Source organism: Myripristis murdjan, chromosome 24, assembly GCF_902150065.1.
Source record: "Myripristis murdjan chromosome 24, fMyrMur1.1, whole genome shotgun sequence".
NCBI classification, from domain to species: domain Eukaryota; kingdom Metazoa; phylum Chordata; class Actinopteri; order Holocentriformes; family Holocentridae; genus Myripristis; species Myripristis murdjan.
The window spans coordinates 16,216,987-16,237,471 of record NC_044003.1 but is presented as its reverse complement, the minus strand read 5'-3'; the positions used below and the strand labels follow the sequence as shown (position 1 = coordinate 16,237,471).

The 20,485-nt window shown below is 39.6% G+C and overlaps 1 protein-coding gene across 2 annotated transcripts in view; it reads right to left on the bottom strand.

Annotated features, from left to right (window-relative positions):
- The window catches only part of sipa1l1 (signal-induced proliferation-associated 1 like 1), a 108,951-nt gene that overhangs the window by 65,381 nt on the left and 23,085 nt on the right, over nucleotides 1–20,485 (bottom strand). For both annotated transcript variants that reach the window (XM_030047167.1, XM_030047168.1), the window contains exon 2: nucleotides 8,170–8,228. The gene's annotated coding sequence lies outside the window, so the exon portion shown is untranslated. The remainder of the gene's footprint in view (nucleotides 1–8,169; nucleotides 8,229–20,485) is intronic.

Sequence of the window (20,485 nt, the reverse complement as noted above, 5' to 3'; positions counted from 1 at the left end):
ATAGTTCCCTCAGTCAGATTACCAGCTCCATTCCCAGGTTACACCACTCCATATTAAAAAGTGTATTTGTAGTAGAGTTGAAGTTTGTTGTTTAGAGTCAACATGAACTTGATCGGGGGTGTAGCCTACTTTCAGGAGCTACGATGTTACTGTGAATGACTAGAGAAATACTATAAAAACACTATATACAGCAGTGTGCCTGTTTACTCATCTCACTCTGTTCGTGACCACACATTGCTATTTGTCACTTGGAACATACTCTTTGTTGTAAACTATGCAGTATCTTTATAGTCTAGAGTTGAGGATTTATACCATACAGAGTAGGTTACAATACATATGGGTTATGCTTGTTCCTCCTCAACTCAGACCCATCCACCACATTTGGGTTTTCCCCATGTGATCAGACTCAAGAGAAGTACAAGGTGACATCAACACAGTGATGCCACCTTGAGAAAAATGCATAACTCTCAAGGAAGATGACATGATATGGAAGGAGTTCACCACCACATTAGTATTTTGAATAGCAAAATAACAAATGTTTGTTTGTTTGGGGGGTTTTTTGGACACTGAATTGAACATGAAAAGAACAAATGACACAGATTATACACAATCCATACTAGTGCAACTGTCTGAGCTTGAAAATCAATTGTGATTACAAAATTGTGGATATATTCACCCTAAAAAAGGGGTGGTGTTACTTTAGCCTGAAAGGATGACATGCATAGCTCATTTCCCAACGTGGACAGTTTCCCTCTGCATAGCAACTGTTGCCTTTAATGTAACAAAAACAGTGGCAGCAAAACTCTTTTGCTAGAAATTAGATGTCATTGGACAGCAATGACCGATGGTTATTCAGAGGCCATTATGTAACCTATACCGTGCAGGAAATCCCTGTGGGGTGAAGAGGAAATTGCATCATTTGTATTGGAGCTTGTACTGACAGGTAGGCCACCGTTCTCGTCCAATTAGAACAGGAGAAGGATGAGGCAGGATGAGGCAGGCCACCTGAACAGGCCTAATGAGGACGGGGTATGACTGCTGCAGTCTGAAGACACACTCATTTGTGCCCACAGCGAGAGTATTCGATTGGTACAGAATGGTCAGAATGAAGTGCCAGAGGGGGTGATAGAGAGAGAAACAGAGAGATAATGAAAGCGAGAAGGATTGATTCCTCACTCAATGTGAGAGCGTGTGGGAGGAGTGGAGATGCCGAGAGTCAAAGTGGAAAAGAGAGAGATAGATACAGAAAGCAAGCCAGTCAATCAATCAAGACTGTCCCCTCTCCCTATTTCTCCATTCATCTATCCATCCTTCCATCTATCTATTCCTCTCTCTCTATAGTGCTAACAGAGCTGGCAGAGACCACAGCAGGAACAGACCTTAATGATACAAAAACCTCAAAGTACACTGTCACTACACACACACTACTACATCTGGACTTGTACTGCAATCACTAACTGTCAAGGCTCTCCACTACATACTAGAGCCAGAACAAGATAGGGAAAACAGGGATGAACACACAGCTGCAAGCAGGTTCTCCATTCAAACTTTTCCATACAGACAATATTTATTTCCACTGAACTGAGCCATGCAGACATGTAGCCATTGTAAAAGTACCATATATCATCTTCAGAGATGAATTTTAGGAATAGATTATTGAGAGAATCCCCAAAAAAATAAGAACTAAGAACTGTGGGGCACGTGCAAGATGTGTGAACTTCTGCTCTATGATGGTTACTGTTGTGTGGAAAGAAACTGTAATCCATTATATTTACTGTGTTACTGTCTTTGCTGAGCATAAGCAAAGAACAGAATTTATATCCATTTTCCCTGCTGTGAGAAACAGACAGAGAGGAATGGGACTATTATTTCCCCTCAGCCACTGTGACTGGTTGCCATCTCACCTGACACTCACTGTCAGTGCTGGCCCCTTCTTGACTGAGGGTAATTGGGAGATTTTATATTACAGCTGTGTGTGTGTGTGTGTGTGTGTGTGTGTGTGTGTGTGCGTGTGTGTGTGTGCATGTGCGGGTGCGTGTGCGCGTGTGTGTGTGTGTGAGAGTCATTGGACTGGCCAACAATATAAGGGTGCGGTTCTATAGGCATAACCCTCCCTACCTCTGAAACTATTCCCACAGGGAATATGTTTGCAGAATTTTCTAATTCTTAGATGTCCTTCCTCAGTGGGCATTTTTCTGTAAGGCAACCTTATCAGAAAAATTTCAGATGACAGCAGAATAAAAAATATTCAGTAGGCTTGAAACTGAAAATAGCCCATTATGCTTTTGCATGTAGCTTTTGAAATCTGTGCTAAAAATATCTTTTAGTTGCACCAAGGCTTTAAAATGGGCTCCATTAACATTATTTTGCACATGAAGGTTATGTGATCTCAAAGAGTTTTCAACCCTCACATCATCTGAACCTCGCTAAAAGCCTAGCTGGGTCAAATTACATGCCATCCATTTCAGAAGGTGAAACTCTTTATGCTTAATTATTGGGGATCCGCATAAATCATTTTCTCCTATCTACAACAGTAAAAGGATGCTAGTCTATGCTTGCTTGATAAATCTCTTACAGTACATTTTCTCAAACTTACATCACACCCCATCTACGACACCTTCCTTGATCTCATTCACTGTAACCTTATCAGCAGGATTAGGCAAAGACTGATGGGTGTTCAGAAACAAGCATGCGTTTAGGTAAGAGGAATACTGTTACTTAAAAACAAAAGTTCAATACAGTTAGGTCCATAAGTATTTGGACAGTGACACAGTATTCATAATTTTTCCCTTGTACACCACCAAAGTGTATCTGAAATGGAGTAATCAAGAAGTCACTGATCTTTATAATTACAGTTATGTATCTTATGTATAGTTTGTCCGAGTACTTTTGAGCCTTTGAAAATGGGGTGACAATGTATACAACTGGCTGTAAATCCTAAACAGTTAATTCCATACTTTTGTTCAACCCCTTAAATTAAAACTGAAAGTCTACACTTCAATCACATCTTGATTTCAAATCCACTGTGGTGGTGTACAAGTGCAAAATGATGAATATTGTACCACTGTCCAAATACTTATGGACCTACTATAACTGTATATGAGAATGATGAGCATATATTTGACGACTGCTGTGGGGGCTCAGCATCAAAAGATCAGTCTTCACTGCAACCTAAACTACCTCCCACCACACAAAGCGTAGTGCTGACCTGCTGGACATCTCTTGAACATACAGTACATGCCAAAAGTTTGGACACACCTTCTCATTCAATGCGTTTTCTTTATTTTCATGACTATTTACATTGTAGAGTCTCACTGAAGGAATCAAAACTATGAATGAACACATGTGGAGTTATGTACTTAACAAAAAAAGGTGAAATAACTGAAAACATGTTTTATATTCTAGTTTCTTCAAAATAGCCACCCTTTGCTCTGATTACTGCTTTGCACACTCTTGGCATTCTCTCGATGAGATTCAAGAGGTAGTCACCTGAAATGGTTTTGCAAGTCTTGAAGGAGTTCCCAGAGGTGTTTAGCACTTGTTGGCCCCTTTGCCTTCACTCTGCGGTCCAGCTCACCCCAAACCATCTCGATTGGGTTCAGGTCCGGTGACTGTGGAGGCCAGGTCATCTGCCGCAGCACTCCATCACTCTCCTTCTTGGTCAAATAGCCCTTACACAGCCTGGAGGTGTGTTTGGGGTCATTGTCCTGTTGAAAAATAAATGATCGTCCAACTAAACGCAAACCGGATGGGATGGCATGTCGCTGCAGGATGCTGTGGTAGCCATGCTGGTTCAGTGTGCATTCAGTTTTGAATAAATCTCCAACAGTGTCACCAGCAAAACACCCCCACACCATCACACCTCCTCCTCCATGCTTCACAGTGGGAACCAGGCATGTGGAATCCACCCATTCACCTTTTCTGGGTCTCACAAAGACACGGCGGTTGGAACCAAAGATCTCAAATTTGGACTCATCAGACCAAAGCACAGATTTCCACTGGTCTGATGTCCATTCCTTGTGTTTCTTGGCCCAAACAAATGTCTTCTGCTTGTTGCCTCTCCTTAGCAGTGGTTTCCTAGCAGCTATTTGACCATGAAGGCCTGATTCGCGCAGTCTCCTCTTAACAGTTGTTCTAGAGATGGGTCTGCTGCTAGAACTCTGTGTGGCATTTATCTGGTCTCTGATCTGAGCTGCTGTTAACTTGCGATTTCTGAGGCTGGTGACTCGGATGAACTTGTCCTCAGAAGCAGAGGTGACTCTTGGTCTTCCTTTCTTGGGTCGGTCCTCATGTGTGCCAGTTTCGTTGTAGCGCTTGATGGTTTTTGCGACTCCACTTGGGGACCCATTTAAAGTTTTTGCAATTGTCCAGACTGACTGACCTTCATTTCTTAAAGTAATGATGGCCACTCGTTTTTCTTTAGTTAGCTGATTGGTTCTTGCCATAATATTAATTTTAACAGTTGTCCAATAGGGCTGTCAGCTGTGTAGTAACCTGACTTCTGCACAACACAACTGATGGTCCCAACCCCATTGATAAAGCAAGAAATTCCACTAATTAACCCTGATAAGGCACACCTGTGAAGTGAAAACCATTTCAGGTGACTACCTCTTGAAGCTCATTGAGAGAATGCCAAGAGTGTGCAAAGCAGTAATCAGAGCAAAGGGTGGCTATTTTGAACAAACTAGAATATAAAACATGTTTTCAGTTATTTCACCTTTTTTTGTTAAGTACATAACTCCACGTGTTCATTCATAGTTTTGATTCCTTCAGTGAGACTCTACAATGTAAATAGTCATGAAAATAAAGAAAACACATTAAATGAGAAAGTGTGTCCAAACTTTTGGCCTGTACTGTACATGTTGTACAGTCATAACACAGACAGATACAGACACAGTCTGTCTAGTTTGTGTTTTTGAATTTTTTTCTTTTTAGAAGTAGGATACCCCTTTGGTCTTAAGGCTTATTTATCATTCTGTGTCACAACTGTTGCTGTTATTACACCACAGTTGGCCAAGGCAGTAAAAGCATTAATAGTTCTACATTGGAGGGTGTCTGCATAGACTGCTGAAGCACTTGGCGGCATTGTGAAGTTTTTATTAATTCCACGCTAACAGAGCACAGATAAAAATGGAAGCAACTGCATTTTCATTCTCTGAAATAACACTTGTTCAGTGGTGTAAGCTATAGTGGTTACTCTGGGCTACACAGTAACCTCAGACACATGCTGCGTCACTACAGCAGCACTTTATCGTATATCTATAAGTTGGACTCCAGCTATGTGTCTGACTCATGCATTCCCTCCTCCACACCAGGCTTGGTCCCTCCAACATAAAAATCATTTCACTGGACAGTACAGCCATGCTCACAAGTATTTTGTTCTGATTTTAATATTGTCTTTTAAGGTCCAAAAGTACATTTTCAGATAACCTGGGAAATGCCAGTTTAAAAAATATACTACTACTACTACTACTAATAATAATAATAATAATAATAATAATAATAATAATAATAATAACAACAACAACAACAACAACAACAACAACAACAATAAATAATTGCTAGAATTATATTTAGGTAATTGTTCTTATAATTAATAATCTCATATTTTTCATATAAATAGGTTACACATGTTTAAAATGAGGTCCTAACTGAAGTTGTCATTCAAAACTTGTTGTTCAGTAACTTGTACAATATATTTTGTCCTCATCTGAAATCTGATAACTGATCACACTGTGAGAAACATCTGGCATGCCTCTCTCAAAGAGTGATATCACTAGATGGTGTTGTCATCTTGTGCTATGATGTAGAAACAATGTGCCACTAGGTGGTAAATAATGTGATGTAGCTTAACATGGGAGCAATATTTACCATTTGCACACAGCAGTTTCATCTAAAGGGATCTCATTCAGATTTTCTTGATACAATGGTGATGAGTGCATGTTCCCTCATTTATGATTCAGCAGCCACGATTCTTCACTACTGAAAACAATCTGGCAATGTCCATGGATGATATCTGAGTCATTATTAACACAAAGCTGCATGGCTGTGACACCCAGTTTTGAACATTCATGGATCTGGTCCTCCATCAGTGCAATGGAGACCCAACAACATGTACAGGGTTTTTCCCTTTGTGCTGTTTTCTTCACTGCTAATGGAGCCAAATCCAGTAGGAAGAAAAAGTAAAAGTATCTCTTCCACCAAAGAGGTATGCCTTCAGGGTAGTTATTTGTTCCTTTTTAAATGCATTTATACCCTGGAAAAACAAAGGAAATAGCCTCATTACCAGAGGCAATACTGCCAAAATCCATCACTGTCATTGTTGTTTCCTTTTCTTTTAAATTAATTCTCTCTTATGTCTCCCCCATGGATCAGCCTCAAAAACTGATTGTTGACTGACTGTCTACTTTGTGGATGGACCGCCCTTCCCCTTAGTCTTCAAATGCAGAGGGAGGTGAGAGTTGCACTGTGATCTGCTTGTGAGAATTGTCTGGCTTGCGAAGCTAACCTCACATCTGTTACGTGTCACCACATAGCATTAGGTTATTTCACCCAGGCAGCAGAAAAATAGAAGTCTGCTTTGTGTGGAGTTAAGACCAAAGACTATACATAAAAGAGGGACTGAAATATTGTTTCCAAAATGTACCAGCCAGTGTGGCATTTGACACTTGGCAGGTGGTAAATTGAGACCGAGCTTTTTGCACCACTTATTTTAACTGATAAAAAAAGTCCAAAACCTACTCTTTCTTCACCTGCAATCTGATCTCTCTACCCTGTCTTTCTATTTTCTTTCTCTTTATCACCTTCTCTGTTGTCTCTTTCTCCCTCTCCCCACCATCTCTCATTCCTAGTCTTCTCCCTCATGGTGCTTGTGTGAAAGTTAGCAGTGTCTGTATCTGTGTGTGTGTGTGTGTGTGTGTGTGTGTGTGTGTGTGTGGGAGGGTAGCAGAGCAGTGCTGCTAGAGTTGGCTACAGGAGGAGGTGAGATTTAGAGAGAGAGAGAGAAAGAGAGAGGGAGGAAGGGAGAGGGAAGCATTTACTGGAACACAACATGCCATTTCAATCTCATAGATAAGGGCCACCTACTCACCACTTTTCAGCTGGAAGTGGATTACTACTCAGATTCACAATCCATCACAATCTTTCAACTAGGACAACCAGGCTAATATGTGATTAGACAGAGTATTTGAGTTTTTGACACCCAAATGAGCTTTCTTAATCTCCAAAATGTCCGCAGGTCAAACTGTACACTTTCAGACACAAAGTTTGACTGCTTCCTATAATAGGCCTACTTTGTTTCACAGCTGATTCTCTAAGGAGCAACTCCATGTTTCACACAGCTGGCACCACACTGTTACAAATCATGACTTTGTGAAAAGAACAGAATAGAGAAAACAGAGACAAGTTCACGAGACAAGAAGACTAACATGCATAAAATAAATTGCCTTTTTTAACACAAACAAATGTAGCTGAGTATAAACCCATCTAAATTCAGTCTGCCAACCTTTTGCTTTGCAGGCAGGTGGATATGCTTTTCAAGTTGATATAAATCTGAATGACAATTTATATTATTCATCCTGGTGAGTAAAATAAAAACTGATGTAAGTTACATAAGAATGGGAAAACAGCACAGTCATAGTAGTAGTGTTTACCCCCTTTTCATTTCGCCTACTTCTACTTCACTGCCCAAACCATGTTGGAGGGAGAATAAATAAATCAGTGCAGTTTTCATAAAACCACAGAGGTGGTTTGATGAAAAAAATTCTCAAGAAAACCACAAAAATTACTAGAAAAAATATGTAGAGGAAAACACGAGGGCAGGTCATTTGTCAAAGAATGGATTTGAAAGGAGCACCTTGTGTCTCCAGACATGATGGTTGCCAAATGACCATCATCAGCAAATTTTCAACAGAGGCAGTGACAAGGACACTGCCTAACAATGATGTTCTTTCTCCGGTAACAGCTTTATAATACAAGGTTATTCACTGCAAGAACCCCAGAGGCCTTTCAAGAAAGAATTTGCACGACAGGAGAACAGTAACCTTGACAACGGCTGTACCAGTGCTGCATGGTTAATTCAGCCCACAGTGAATAGTACCAGCTCATGGATAGCAGCAATTTCTGGCTGTAACAGACCCTCGAACCCAAGAGGGAAGACTGGATACTCACTTAAAATCCAAGTATCTTGTCAAAGCCGATGAACTGCAAATGAGGGCTCTCTGGTAGATCTGAAAGAGAGAGAGGTACTTTAATGTAAAACGTAATGAATGAGGTGCTCATTGTAAAGTTAGCCAAATTATGATGAAGTGCTCAGCTCGCCCCCAAAAATCTGTCTTGAATACAACTCATCATTATGCTTGACCTGACATCTGCATGGCCATGATTATCACCATCTTCAGCTTCATGAACACCATAGAAATTTCTTGAAGCCGAAATATAACCTGACAATCACCAGTATGAATGCCCTAACTGAAATCAGGTAATATCAATTTCCATCACAATATAAGGCCTAAGTAAAAATCAGTATTTGTTAGAGGACGCATTCTGTCCTGGAAAAAACAAAACAAAAAAAAAAAAAACACACATCGGTCAGATTTTGTTCAGAAGTTGTCTTGCAACAGTAAAAAAGAATTTGGTCATATTTTTCAACACTGTAACCATCTACAAATACAAATCACAAAGCAGTAAAAGCTTATGTAAAAATAATTTCTCAGTTGCAACTACAGTGGAACCCAAAAGTGATCAGGTCCATCCAGGCTGAATTGATCACAATCAGCGGATGATTATTACAACCTATTTTTTTCTTTATTCCTTTTCTTTTCTTTCTTTATTCGTTTGATTGGGGGTCGGCTTTTTATTTCAAATTACAATCAGGCTATAGTTTAAAACAGTAATGTGCTGTTCACAAATACAGTAACGTCAGTAACACAAATATTAAGTTAAATGCTAACAGCTTGGCAGTGGAAGTGCATTTCTAAAAAGTATTTGAAAAAAATATTTATTCATGTATGAGGAGACCCAAAATGTACACTGTAAGCAGACTGTGAGCAGACTCCTTCATTACAACAAGCAAATGGTTTAAACAGCTGTTGATCATGGTAATCGTGATCTCTATAAGCGGTTTCCACTGTACTTGAATTTGTGTGCAACTACATGCTGTGGTCATCATCAAGTTATCGAGCCTGCTTTAATTTGAAAACAAGGAAAATTTAAATGAGATATTATCAATATCATTTTATTGTCCAGTGCTACATCAACCTGACCATCATCATACCACCACTACTATCATCATCCTCATCACTATCATCATCATGTTCACAGTATGGAAGTCTCACAGCTGTGGCTTCTCCACTCACTGTGGAAATCTCTCTCTCTGCAATGCTAAGTGCAACAGTCACCATGAGTGGCTGCAGGAGTCTAACGTTCCCTTCAACGCACACAGACTGGCTCAGCCATATGGAGGCACTGCCATCTACAGCGGGATGACAGGCTCAGCTTACAGGTTGGTTCTGTCAGAGACTAATGGAGCAAATAGATCACCCAAAATAATACTGCCATAACGCCTGGAGGGGGTTTGCAATACGGCACGGACTTGCTTCAGTATCAATATGGCCTCGTCTGGGTGGATATAGAGAGGAGCAAGAAAGGTAGAAAGAGAGAGAAAGAGACAGAAGGAATGATGAAAGAAAAAGTGGCCAAGGAAGGGGGTGTTAGGGAAGGGTTAGGAAGAGGGAGCAAATGATAGAGGGTGGCAAGAGAGTGTGAAACAAAGACAGCACAGTAAGCAGGCGACATAAAAAAAGACACCTGGGTCTGAACCAGCCATGTGGACAGCATTAAAAACCATCCAGTGCCTCTTGGAAGCACCAGTGTCAAGCACAAATCCCAAAATCTCCTGCCGCCAGCCCTTTCTGTTTAGACCCACTAAATTTCCCCAAAGGCATCTGCTTGAACTAGGAAAAAATAAATAAATAAATACTTGGGAAGAATGGTATCTACCCGTCAATCCTTCAAATGCACTATACTATATGTAGGCCAGCATGGCAGCAGGTAGCCTAGAGGTGAGAGAGATCACCCTTCCACCAGATGACTCAGACTCAACCCTAAGGCAGTGAGCACTGCACCTTGTTACAGTGTCCTTGAGCAAGACACTCAACTCCTACCAGCTCAAACAATGCTGTTCTGTAACAGCTTTGGACCTCTGATCTTCCTGAAAGGGGGAAACTTAAAAGACATCCAGCCTACAGAGATTAATAAAGAGATTATTACCATTAAGTTCAACACACCACCATTCAGTGCACAGAGTAACTATGCACTGCATGTGTTCTGTGGCCGGGAACAAATTCCTCTTACAGCAACCTCAACAGTGGCCTGAACAAAGTAGCTAGCTGCATAAAATTATTAATCAACACAGCTATGTATGAAAACACTAAAAACTAGTCCCCCCTGCGTGCACACACACACACACACACACACACACACACACACACACACACACACACACACACACACACACACACACACACACACACACACACACACAGAGACACACACAGAGACACACTCTGACAAATACCATAGCACATCTAGGACCAGCTAGTGTGTGTGATTACTCTGGTTTCTATGGTGATTTAATTACCAAGATCAAGATCACCAGCATCATTTACAATCCTCAACCTCATGAGGAGCTTTGAGCAGGAGTTGAGTGAATTGCTGAAATGTGCAGCAGGTGTTGGCGTTTCCTAAATGGGTTACTCTGAACAGACTTCAAAACAGCAACAAAAACCTATAAGCATCTTTTTTCGTAAAATGGCAGGATGAAAGACTTGTTCCAATTAGGCATGGGCGGGGTTAACCGGGTACCCAACTATCCGGGGGGAGAATTTGCAACTCGGTTACAAATTACTACTTGGTTATCCACAGCATACAAAAGTGTCCAGTCCAGCTTAGGATCAAACTACATAATCATGTCATCGGTCGGGTATTCTTGATGTTAAACATTTTTGGATCAAATAATATGGTTAGTTTTGTAAAAGCATATTTTTATCGAACTTTTCAAGCCTATGGAGTTGGCCCTGCCTATATGCTAGAGCTAAGAAGAATGTAGAGAGCAGGGAGGGAGAGGCTATCGCATCTGTTAGAAAACATTCTGAGACGTTAACGTTATTGTTCAGTGATTCTCAAATTTCAAATTTAAGCACAACTCTTGTAATATAATTGGATTCCAGTCATAAGAAAAAGACGACAAGAAAAGAGGGAACGCCCTTATTGCTTTGACTGTTGAGGCAAGCTGCACGCAAAAAACAGCAAACAGAAGTGGACAAAGAGTTGCAATGGACGGGTAAATTTAGTCTAGAATGTAATGCTGGTCAATGCATTTTGGGATAGTCGTGTCTGTGAAATAACCTCACTTTAACAAACAGAGCTCATTTAACCCGCTGCCTTGCACACTGATTTATGCTATTCCCAGTGCGATGTAACGTTAGCTAATTGAGAGACGCAACGCCACACTCACATTTATGCATAATAAATAAGCATTTACACGTTTATTTTATTTACTCGGACATGGATAAAACATGAAAGCAGTCTACCACCAAGGTAACGATGACTCTGAAAAAAGTTTTCTCCTCGATTAAACAGGGGTATATTGATGCGCTGTATATGAACGATTTTATGTATCCCCTTTTAACCTAATTACTCGGGTACTCGAGTAGGCCCAGGCTAGGTTACTCGGTTATAAAATTAATTGAAATGCGCATCCCTAGTTCCAATAACATAATCAAATGGTCCCCCTAACTCAGGGGTAGACAACCATGTGCCATGGAGAGCCAAGAGTCTGTAGGTTTTCATTCCAATCAAAAACTACACAAGGTGAATACACTGATTAGCTCACTTTCAAGCAGGAGGAGCTAATCAGTGAAATCACCTGGTGTAGTTTTTGATTGGAATGAAAACCTGCAGACTCTCGACTCCATGGCACATTACATGGATGCCTTCCCCGGCCCTAACTCAACAAGCTCCCTTGAAAATTATTCACATGCTGTTCAGGATCTAAGAAGTAAACATTTGCCAACTCCTAAAGCTAGAAACTATGGAATCATCATTTCAGCCTTTTAAAAAGTTACCCAATGTAGTTTTTCTTGTAAACACACATGGTTTTGTTTACATTTAGAAATCTTTTGCCAAAACATATTGTGTGTGTCCTTAAAGCCAAATAAACACGCTGAAATCATTTCCTACCTCAACGTAAATTTGCAAAGCCTTACTTTCGAGTAGTTTTTAAAGTTGCATTGTTTACCTAGGTGTGTTTAATATGTCATTCTTGTTGGGACAATCTTAATAACACAAAGAGATTTGATGAGATACTGGCCTACACGACTCGCTGTTTGTTGAGCTTTTACATTCAAATTCAAATTTTTTTCAGCATACTGTTTATGAGTATGAATGAGCATGAAAAGAGCTGAATGCTGTAGCAGGCTGCCACTAAACATTTGGGAGAAAACACACTGACCAAACACAGAACACTGAACAAGCTGAGCTTGCTGAGTGTGATCTTACACAAGTCAAGCAATGGTTTTCTTAAAATTAATGATTCCATTACTTTTAAACGCTTTCATGAATCTAAAAGTAACATTTTTGTGTCTAAAACTAGGGCTGAATAATTGATCGAAATGCTCTCAAAATCACAGTATGACCAAGAGCAATATCAAAATTGTAAAAGCTGCAACTATAAAGGTGAAATTTGTGACAAAACATTGTTGTAAATAAAGTATTATAGTGCTACAGAGACAATGTGGCATACAGATTATATTTTCCAGATGTAAGACTGCACGTTTGTTTGGTGCCGACCCCAGCAAAAAGCACACCATCATTTTTAAAAGCTTTCTCAGAGAAAATGAAAATTGTAATGCAAATATTATCATTCCTAATACAACAGTAGATCATAAAATATATTACATATCTATAAAATTAACTGCAACATTTTTTTTCATATCGTTCAGCCCAATCTCAAAATTGAGGAAACTGATTTTTCCTCTTGTTGTTACACACTTGGCAAATTTGTTCATTTGGACTACTGCATGTCTTTATTACCGGCTGAAGAATTTTACATGTTCTAATGAGACAGCTAAATACATACTTAGTGTTTTGTTTGTTGGCTGGCTTATGGACAAACTGGGCTGATCTTTTCATAAACTAGTAACTACATGAAACTGTGAGGGCATCATTAAATCAAAGAGAAGATTCAAGCCACTTACAAATAACAACAAATAAAGTGATTATTTAAAGTTGACAGTCTAATGTTGTTAGCCATGGAAAATTAATAAAATTGGATTTAAAAAGCTATATAGTCTCTCACTTGCATAAAACTGTTGCCTATTCAAGCATAACAGAATAAAAACGGTATGGATGTTAGTTTTGATATTACAACAAAGCCAGACCAATTGCGCTAAGGCACGACCAAGCCTCCTTCTAAGCCAGGAAAAACCCTTGCTTTGGTTCCTGCCTGGTTCAGTTATGCTTTATTATCCAGGTTCCATATTGGTTACTTGGTAAATTACAACAATTAGGACAGAAAATCCCATTACATCACTTAAAATCTACATGAGAGCCTAGGCGACAAAAACTGTCAATAAAAACTGTTCAGCAACACAGTCAAAATTAAAGTCATCTTTCACATATTTAACTGAATTTGTTTTTTGTTTTGTTTGTTGTTGTTTTGTTTGTTTTGTTAGCCTTAAAATGATGAAGTCATTTCAGTTCTATTTATTTTGGGGCTAACTGAAAGATCAAAGTTCAAGGCTTAGAGAAGTCTTAACCTTTTTGACAAAATAGTTCATTTATAAAAGCTGTAATCAACTCACCCCAAATTCGCCAATATTCACTGATGCACAAAAAAAAAAAAACCTGCATTAAATGGAAGAACTCAGTTCATGTCCTCTACAACAACTTTCAGCTTGTTTAAATTGACTGTCAAAGCCACTGGGAGAAAAAGCAAAACACCAGCTTTCTTGGTGTAACTGATTGATAATTTAAGTTTGAGGGCCATCAGAAACACTCTAACAAGCCTCTGAAAAGCACAGGTGAAAATAATGAAGATGCCACAATGAGTACTGCATAATGAATGCAAATCACTGGAGTAGACACCGAGGTGATATGCATTTATAATGCTCATCCAGCTTCAGAGGATGGATGCATACCAAAAATCACAAATAAACTAAATACTACCCAGCAGAGTTCAACACTAAGGTAAACAAGAGTGTCTTGTGTCATGACAGCACAGACAGGCACTCTGGCAGCTTCTAACACACACACACACACACCACACATTTAATTTCCTCCATATAGACGCTTGCTGGATTTCCTGTAAGAACTAGGGCAGGGGCAGCAGCCAATTCTGCAAACGGAGGAACAAAAACACTTGTTACGAATTCTGTCTGTGTGGTCTTGTGTAGTCTTTTGATATTGCATGTAATCAGGACCACTAAACTTTCACACTTTTATTTCCACCTTTGTATCACCATGGCACCATGGCACCATGAATTGATTTAGCTGGGTCTCAAGTCTTGGACCAGGTCTGCCAAAGAGAAAATCTGCAGTTGTTTTAGATAAAATTATGAGCCAGGCCAGCCCATAATATGCTTAATGAAAAAAGTCTGAAGCCAAAGCACACAAGCAAGATATTGTTCCCCTCATATTAAATGTACAGGCAAAATTTTGCAGTGTCTTGTCTGATCACCTTGATGGAACATTTGAATTCCAAGATGCCATGCCACGTTATCTTTTTTCTGTGTATATGGCACTCAAATGAGCTTAGTTTGTGTCTCGCTCACATTACAGGGTCACATTTTATTTAAAAAAAAAAAAAAAAAAAAATCAATGAGGTTCTACCAGCTATTGAATCTATTAGACTCTCTTCAACAGTCTTCATTCCCTCATCACCACATGAAACCTGTGTGTGTGTGTGCACGTGTGCGCGGGAAGGGGGGCGTAAATTCAATGTGATGCTAATGAGGAGAAGTGACATGACTAGAGGAAACACTGCACCACAGAACACACTATGGTACTGACTTGGTCAATGCTGGATGCAGAGTGGGAGAAAGTATAACATCACGACTAATACAATATTGAAAGGAAATAGAGCTGTCTAGAAATAATAGCACCTTTACACACAGTCAAAACGCATCATTACACATGGCACAAAACACATACACATAAACACTGCATAGCTGACTGTTTTTGACTGTTGCTAAGGGAGAGAGAGAGAAAGAGACAGAGAGAGAGAGACAGAGATTGAGACAGAGAGAGAGAGAGGGGGAGAGAGAGAGAGAGAGAGAGAGAGAGAGAGAGAGAGAGAGAGAGAGAGAGAGAGAGAGAGAGAGAGAGAAAGAGAGTGTCCCACAGAGTCACGGTTTCACTCACACCACACACACACACACACACACACACACACACAGAGCTATATAGGCTAAAGTAACTTTTTACTTACATTTTTTTAATGAACCCAGTGGGTTCCAACAGGTCCAGAGAACTCTACACTGCACAGAAAGACTGGCTGCTCCTTTGTTGCTTGATTTACACTTTGAAATGTGTGTCCAACATGACACAAGAGGTATATAGTCGCTTCAGTCTCACATGGACGATGTTGTTTCGTGAGCACAATGCTGACATGATGCTGGCAGTCTAGACACAGCGTAACCTTTCACTTACTGAATCATTCTATATTTTATGGGATGGCAACCCTAGATTTGCATGATATTAAATTTATGGCATTAATTGAAAATTATCTGATGACACTCTGCACAAAGTGCCCAGATTTAGTGGTGGGCAGCCCTGTCTCTTGTGGTGGGCGGGGAACCCACCACTGCTTATGGTAGAGGAAACACTATCAATGATGGCTTAAGAGCTTCATAATGTACAGCTCAGTTAAGTCATTTTAGCAAAATATAAATAAATGAATGAATAAACAGATAAATAAACAAAATATGGTCAAAGTCACTGTTGAGATCCAGGTCAAATTCAGCTTGGCACAAAGTGAACTTCTTTTCTCATGCTGTGAAGCCAATCCTGTATAGCTAGCTTTACTGGCACGATTGAAACATAAAAGGCATGCTTTCAGTCAAGACCTGGTTTAACAGTCGGGTTTTTAGGCTGCTCCTCAATTTCAAACTTACAACTACTTTCTTATTCTAAACTGCCACTAAACCAGTGTGGTCCATTACCATCTCTCCATATGCTAGGCTATTAGTGCAGACTGCTGACCTAGACGCTGGACCTGTCTCTACTCTGTTTCTGCATGCTGGCGTCCAGCCTAATGAGGCTTGTTAATGGTCCACCCACACCAATCTGGGGAAAAAACTGACCAGTGTCTATGCTACACAAACAGGCACATATGAACACACTTGTGCACTGCACACAAATGCACTTAGTCTTCCTTCCACAACACTTGCTTGACTGTTAAAAGAATGATGAGATACCACAATCATAGATACATGTTAGCAAACCATTAACCAAATCTTTGTCTGTCTGTCATCTTCCTCCCACTCTCCACCCATCCTTCCCTGCTAGATAATGAACAAGTAAAAACTAGCTTGGTAACAGTTTCAAGCATGCCACCTGTTCTGTCTGTGAAGCTGACCCACTTAACTGCTTCAAGTAACATTTAGTTGTACATTCAGAATTTCCAAATGATTTCCAGCATCTCAGCTAAGCTGACAATACCACACAAATACAAACATTTTGGTCAACAAACCATCATCTGTTCTTGAAAGTATATAGACATCAGACCTTTTATAAGCTAACAAGCCAAACAGTCAATTATGCCATTAGTTGATGAGCACTGAGGAGACCAAAATAGTTACTAGCTTTGCCATTTAACTACAGCATATCCACATTTTTGCATTTTTTGTGAAAAATCATAGGCTCAATCAAACAAAAAGCTAGAGTAAAATTCATCATATTGGTTCAATATACTGGGGAACATATTGAGGAGTCCTATGATAGGATGATATGCCAGTGGCAGGAGGCTGTCAAAATTCAAAGCTGACACATGCTACCTGAACAGGCTTGTTCCTGTTGGTTTAGCAATGCCACACTCTCATAGGAACCCCTCCATTACTCATTATCTGTCAGACTATGTTAATGTTATTGGTTTATGATTAGGCACTCTCTTTGAGGACATTTGGTGTAACCCAAGTTTGTGTATCTTCATATAATATTGCAGCCTTGAATGTAAAAGCAAAACAGAGTTCTGACTGCTTTGACGTAGGGATGTTCAAAAATCCTAAATATTATCTGACATCCCCAGGAGGTAGTGATTCCAGTAGCCTAACCCTAGTTAGGGAGATAAAAACAAGTCTGACTAATTTTTAATGACTCATGAAACAGGCTTTAACATTGGTTCTTTGAATTGCCACATCTTGCACACAGCATAAGCTCTTTTTTTGATGAACATAATGGCCATTCTTTTTACATAACAGTATAAATAACACTGTGTGTCATAGGGTTGACAGGGAGGTTAAATACAGTAAGCTTAACTCAGAATCCAAACAGCAAAATGCTCAGAGTTAATTGCTGTGTAACATGATACAAATCAGACATGCAAACATATGTTTGCATCAACTGCTGAGCGACCCAAAATAACAAAAGATTTGGACCATTTCAATTCAGAAGTACCAACGCAAACCCAACAGCAAATGGACAGTTCTTCTATATGCTCATTTAGCCTACATACTGAAGGTGGCATGAGGACTTATGATGAAAACACACAAGAATATCTTCATGTGACAAACTGGACTCAACACCATTTGACCCTTGTTTCTTCAGTTTCACTGCCTGTTACGTTAAGCATAAATTCCACTTAATAGTGTCAATACATATCACTATCCTGGGTCTCCTTGTGTTTAACATTACATTCAAGTAAAGATTTCCATCATTGTTAATCGTAGGTTGCTGTCCTTTGTCTTAGTATCTTACCAGTCAATGCTATCAGCAATGCTATCAGAGGAGCTACCATGTCAGAGGGGGAAGCTGCTGATGTTTTTAATGTGTATTTCATTTATGCTTTGCGAATGGCAAAGGAAACAAGTATGTAGTGATGCATTCAAGTGCAGTGGGAAATTTAATGACATAATGACAATGTATGTTTATTACCTGATGTGTTTGAGATATTTAAAGTGTCCACCCCTGTACTGAGGATGGTGAGGGCCGAATGCAGCATAATGAGCAGGATGCAACTATAAATTCAGTCATCTGGGGGATGCCAGAGAGAGAAGGTGAGGCACAGCAGGTGCCAGGGCTTGCGCTATAATTTTGACTAGTCTTTTTTCTTAGTTTTCTTGTTTTGCACATTTCCTGGCTGCACTTTTAAATAAATATCCACCTCTGGGACTTTCAACAAAGCCTCTTGAGTCTGCCTCCTACTTCACAATGCACCCTCCGGCAACAACTATGTTACACTTGACATAATTAAAAATACAATTACAGGTGTAAATTACTCACTAAGATGACTGATTGCAAATGCAAGCTTACAAATCCATATCTGGTCCAAGTCAACTGATGTAAATATCTGTCAGGTTAGCTATTTATCCAAGGAAAGGGCCAGTGTTTTCAAATTTAATGCTAAATCACTTTGCTCCTGTTGCATGTGAGCAGAAGGGCTGCCATACTTAAATTCCTCTCTGTGAGATGATAGAAACTTAGGAAAATGTCTGCTTTTTACAGCACAATTCCTTTATTCAACACAAAAAGTATCACAACACAACTTTCAACTTGGCTGCTAGTCATTCACAAAAATTTGTCAAAAAGAACAACTAAATCATTATTAACTGCTGCTATATTACTAATGTCTTGTCCCAATAAAATTTGCTTTTTTGTTGCATTACTATTTGAATTTAACCCCCTATCAATTCCAGAATGCAACATACTGTTTATGTTGACATAAAAGTTAAACAGGTAAGTGAGTTGACAAGCAATTTGCTGGCATTTACATTTTTGGAAGCTACAGAGCTAACCGTGGAATCCTTTTTGTCAATCCATCAGGCTTGTCCAGAGAAAGCCAGGAAGATGAATGTCTGACTGGTACTGTGACAGAATATAAGCCAGTCAGACAGAGAAGAAACCCTGACCCTGAGAAAGCTCTGCCTAAAATCTGTTACAAGCTGTCTGGCTTGGAAGGAGGAGGCTAGACAGAAGAAGGGATCTTCAGAGGCAGAGAGAAAGGAAGGATATGAAGGTTTTGGGGAGCAAAAAAGAGGAAGAAGAGGGAACAAGGGGTGAAGCAGGGCAGAGCTGGTAAAGCCATAGTGCAGACTGGCAGCATAGCCCCTGTCTGAAGCCAAAAAACACAAGCTTCTCCAGATGCTTTCACGACAGACCCTGGTGCCTGGCTCAGAGCAGCCTTCTAAAAACACACACATGTATACACACAGATATATACACCTCTGCCTCTCGAGCTCATTCCTTCTTTGTGAGAGGAAAAGTCTAAAGGCTGTTCGAAAAGTTCACTCTCATTTTTTTGGATTCCAATGTCAGTTTCTGTTTTGAGGCAGATATTATCAAACAGTCTGGCTTTTCAATTTCACACTAGCTTGGATTTAGAGATTATGTCTGTCTGGTAACATAAAGTATCAATGTCAAATTCAATCTGAGACACATCACATAAATGTAAACTATGCAAAAGTAGCATTGGGTTTCTGTAGCTGTGATGCATTCTTATTGCATAGCTGAAACATATTCTGCCCATTAGCCTACATTAGCATTGGCTATAAAGCAAAATTTCTCAGCTTAGCCAAACGTACGACAATCTAAAGTGACACAAAAGACTAAGATTAAGAAGAACGTGTACTTTGGCAAGATTTTTTAGGGAACAGCTTCTGTTAAAGACAAACACAAATCATGCTGTGGTATATTGGAAACAGACAGAGCATTAGCTCAAGTTGCGAGTTGTAAAACAGATAATGTCCAGATGTCTGGCTGGACCCAGGAGAAGTTAGGAGAACTTTTAAAGAACTGTTTCTCTCGCCAGCCAGCTACTGATGGTCATGACTCCTTCCACTAACATTAGAGAGACCAAAGAAGAACTGTAAACTGCACCAATGCATGGATTATTCAAACAAAGTTAATTACAAATCTCTTTTTCAGAACTTTTATCAATTAATAAATGAATAAATAAACAAACATGTCTGTTGTTTCATTCTGACCACATCTCTGGTCACTGAAATGCAGTTTTATTTTGAAGAAAATAAAGCTTTGAAGAGGACTGAATATTTAAAGAAACCATTTAAAGGTTTCTATACCAAATGACATTAATACTAATACATTTTTAAGTACATTTTTAGGACTGTGGGATCCAACTAGGCTGTTGCTAGGCTAACCCAGGTCTACAATGTGTCATACATTCATTATACCAGTTTCCTCAAAAGCCTACTGTCAACTTCTCAGAGAAACAAAAGATGGACCACATGAGAGAATGGAAATACCCTGTCCA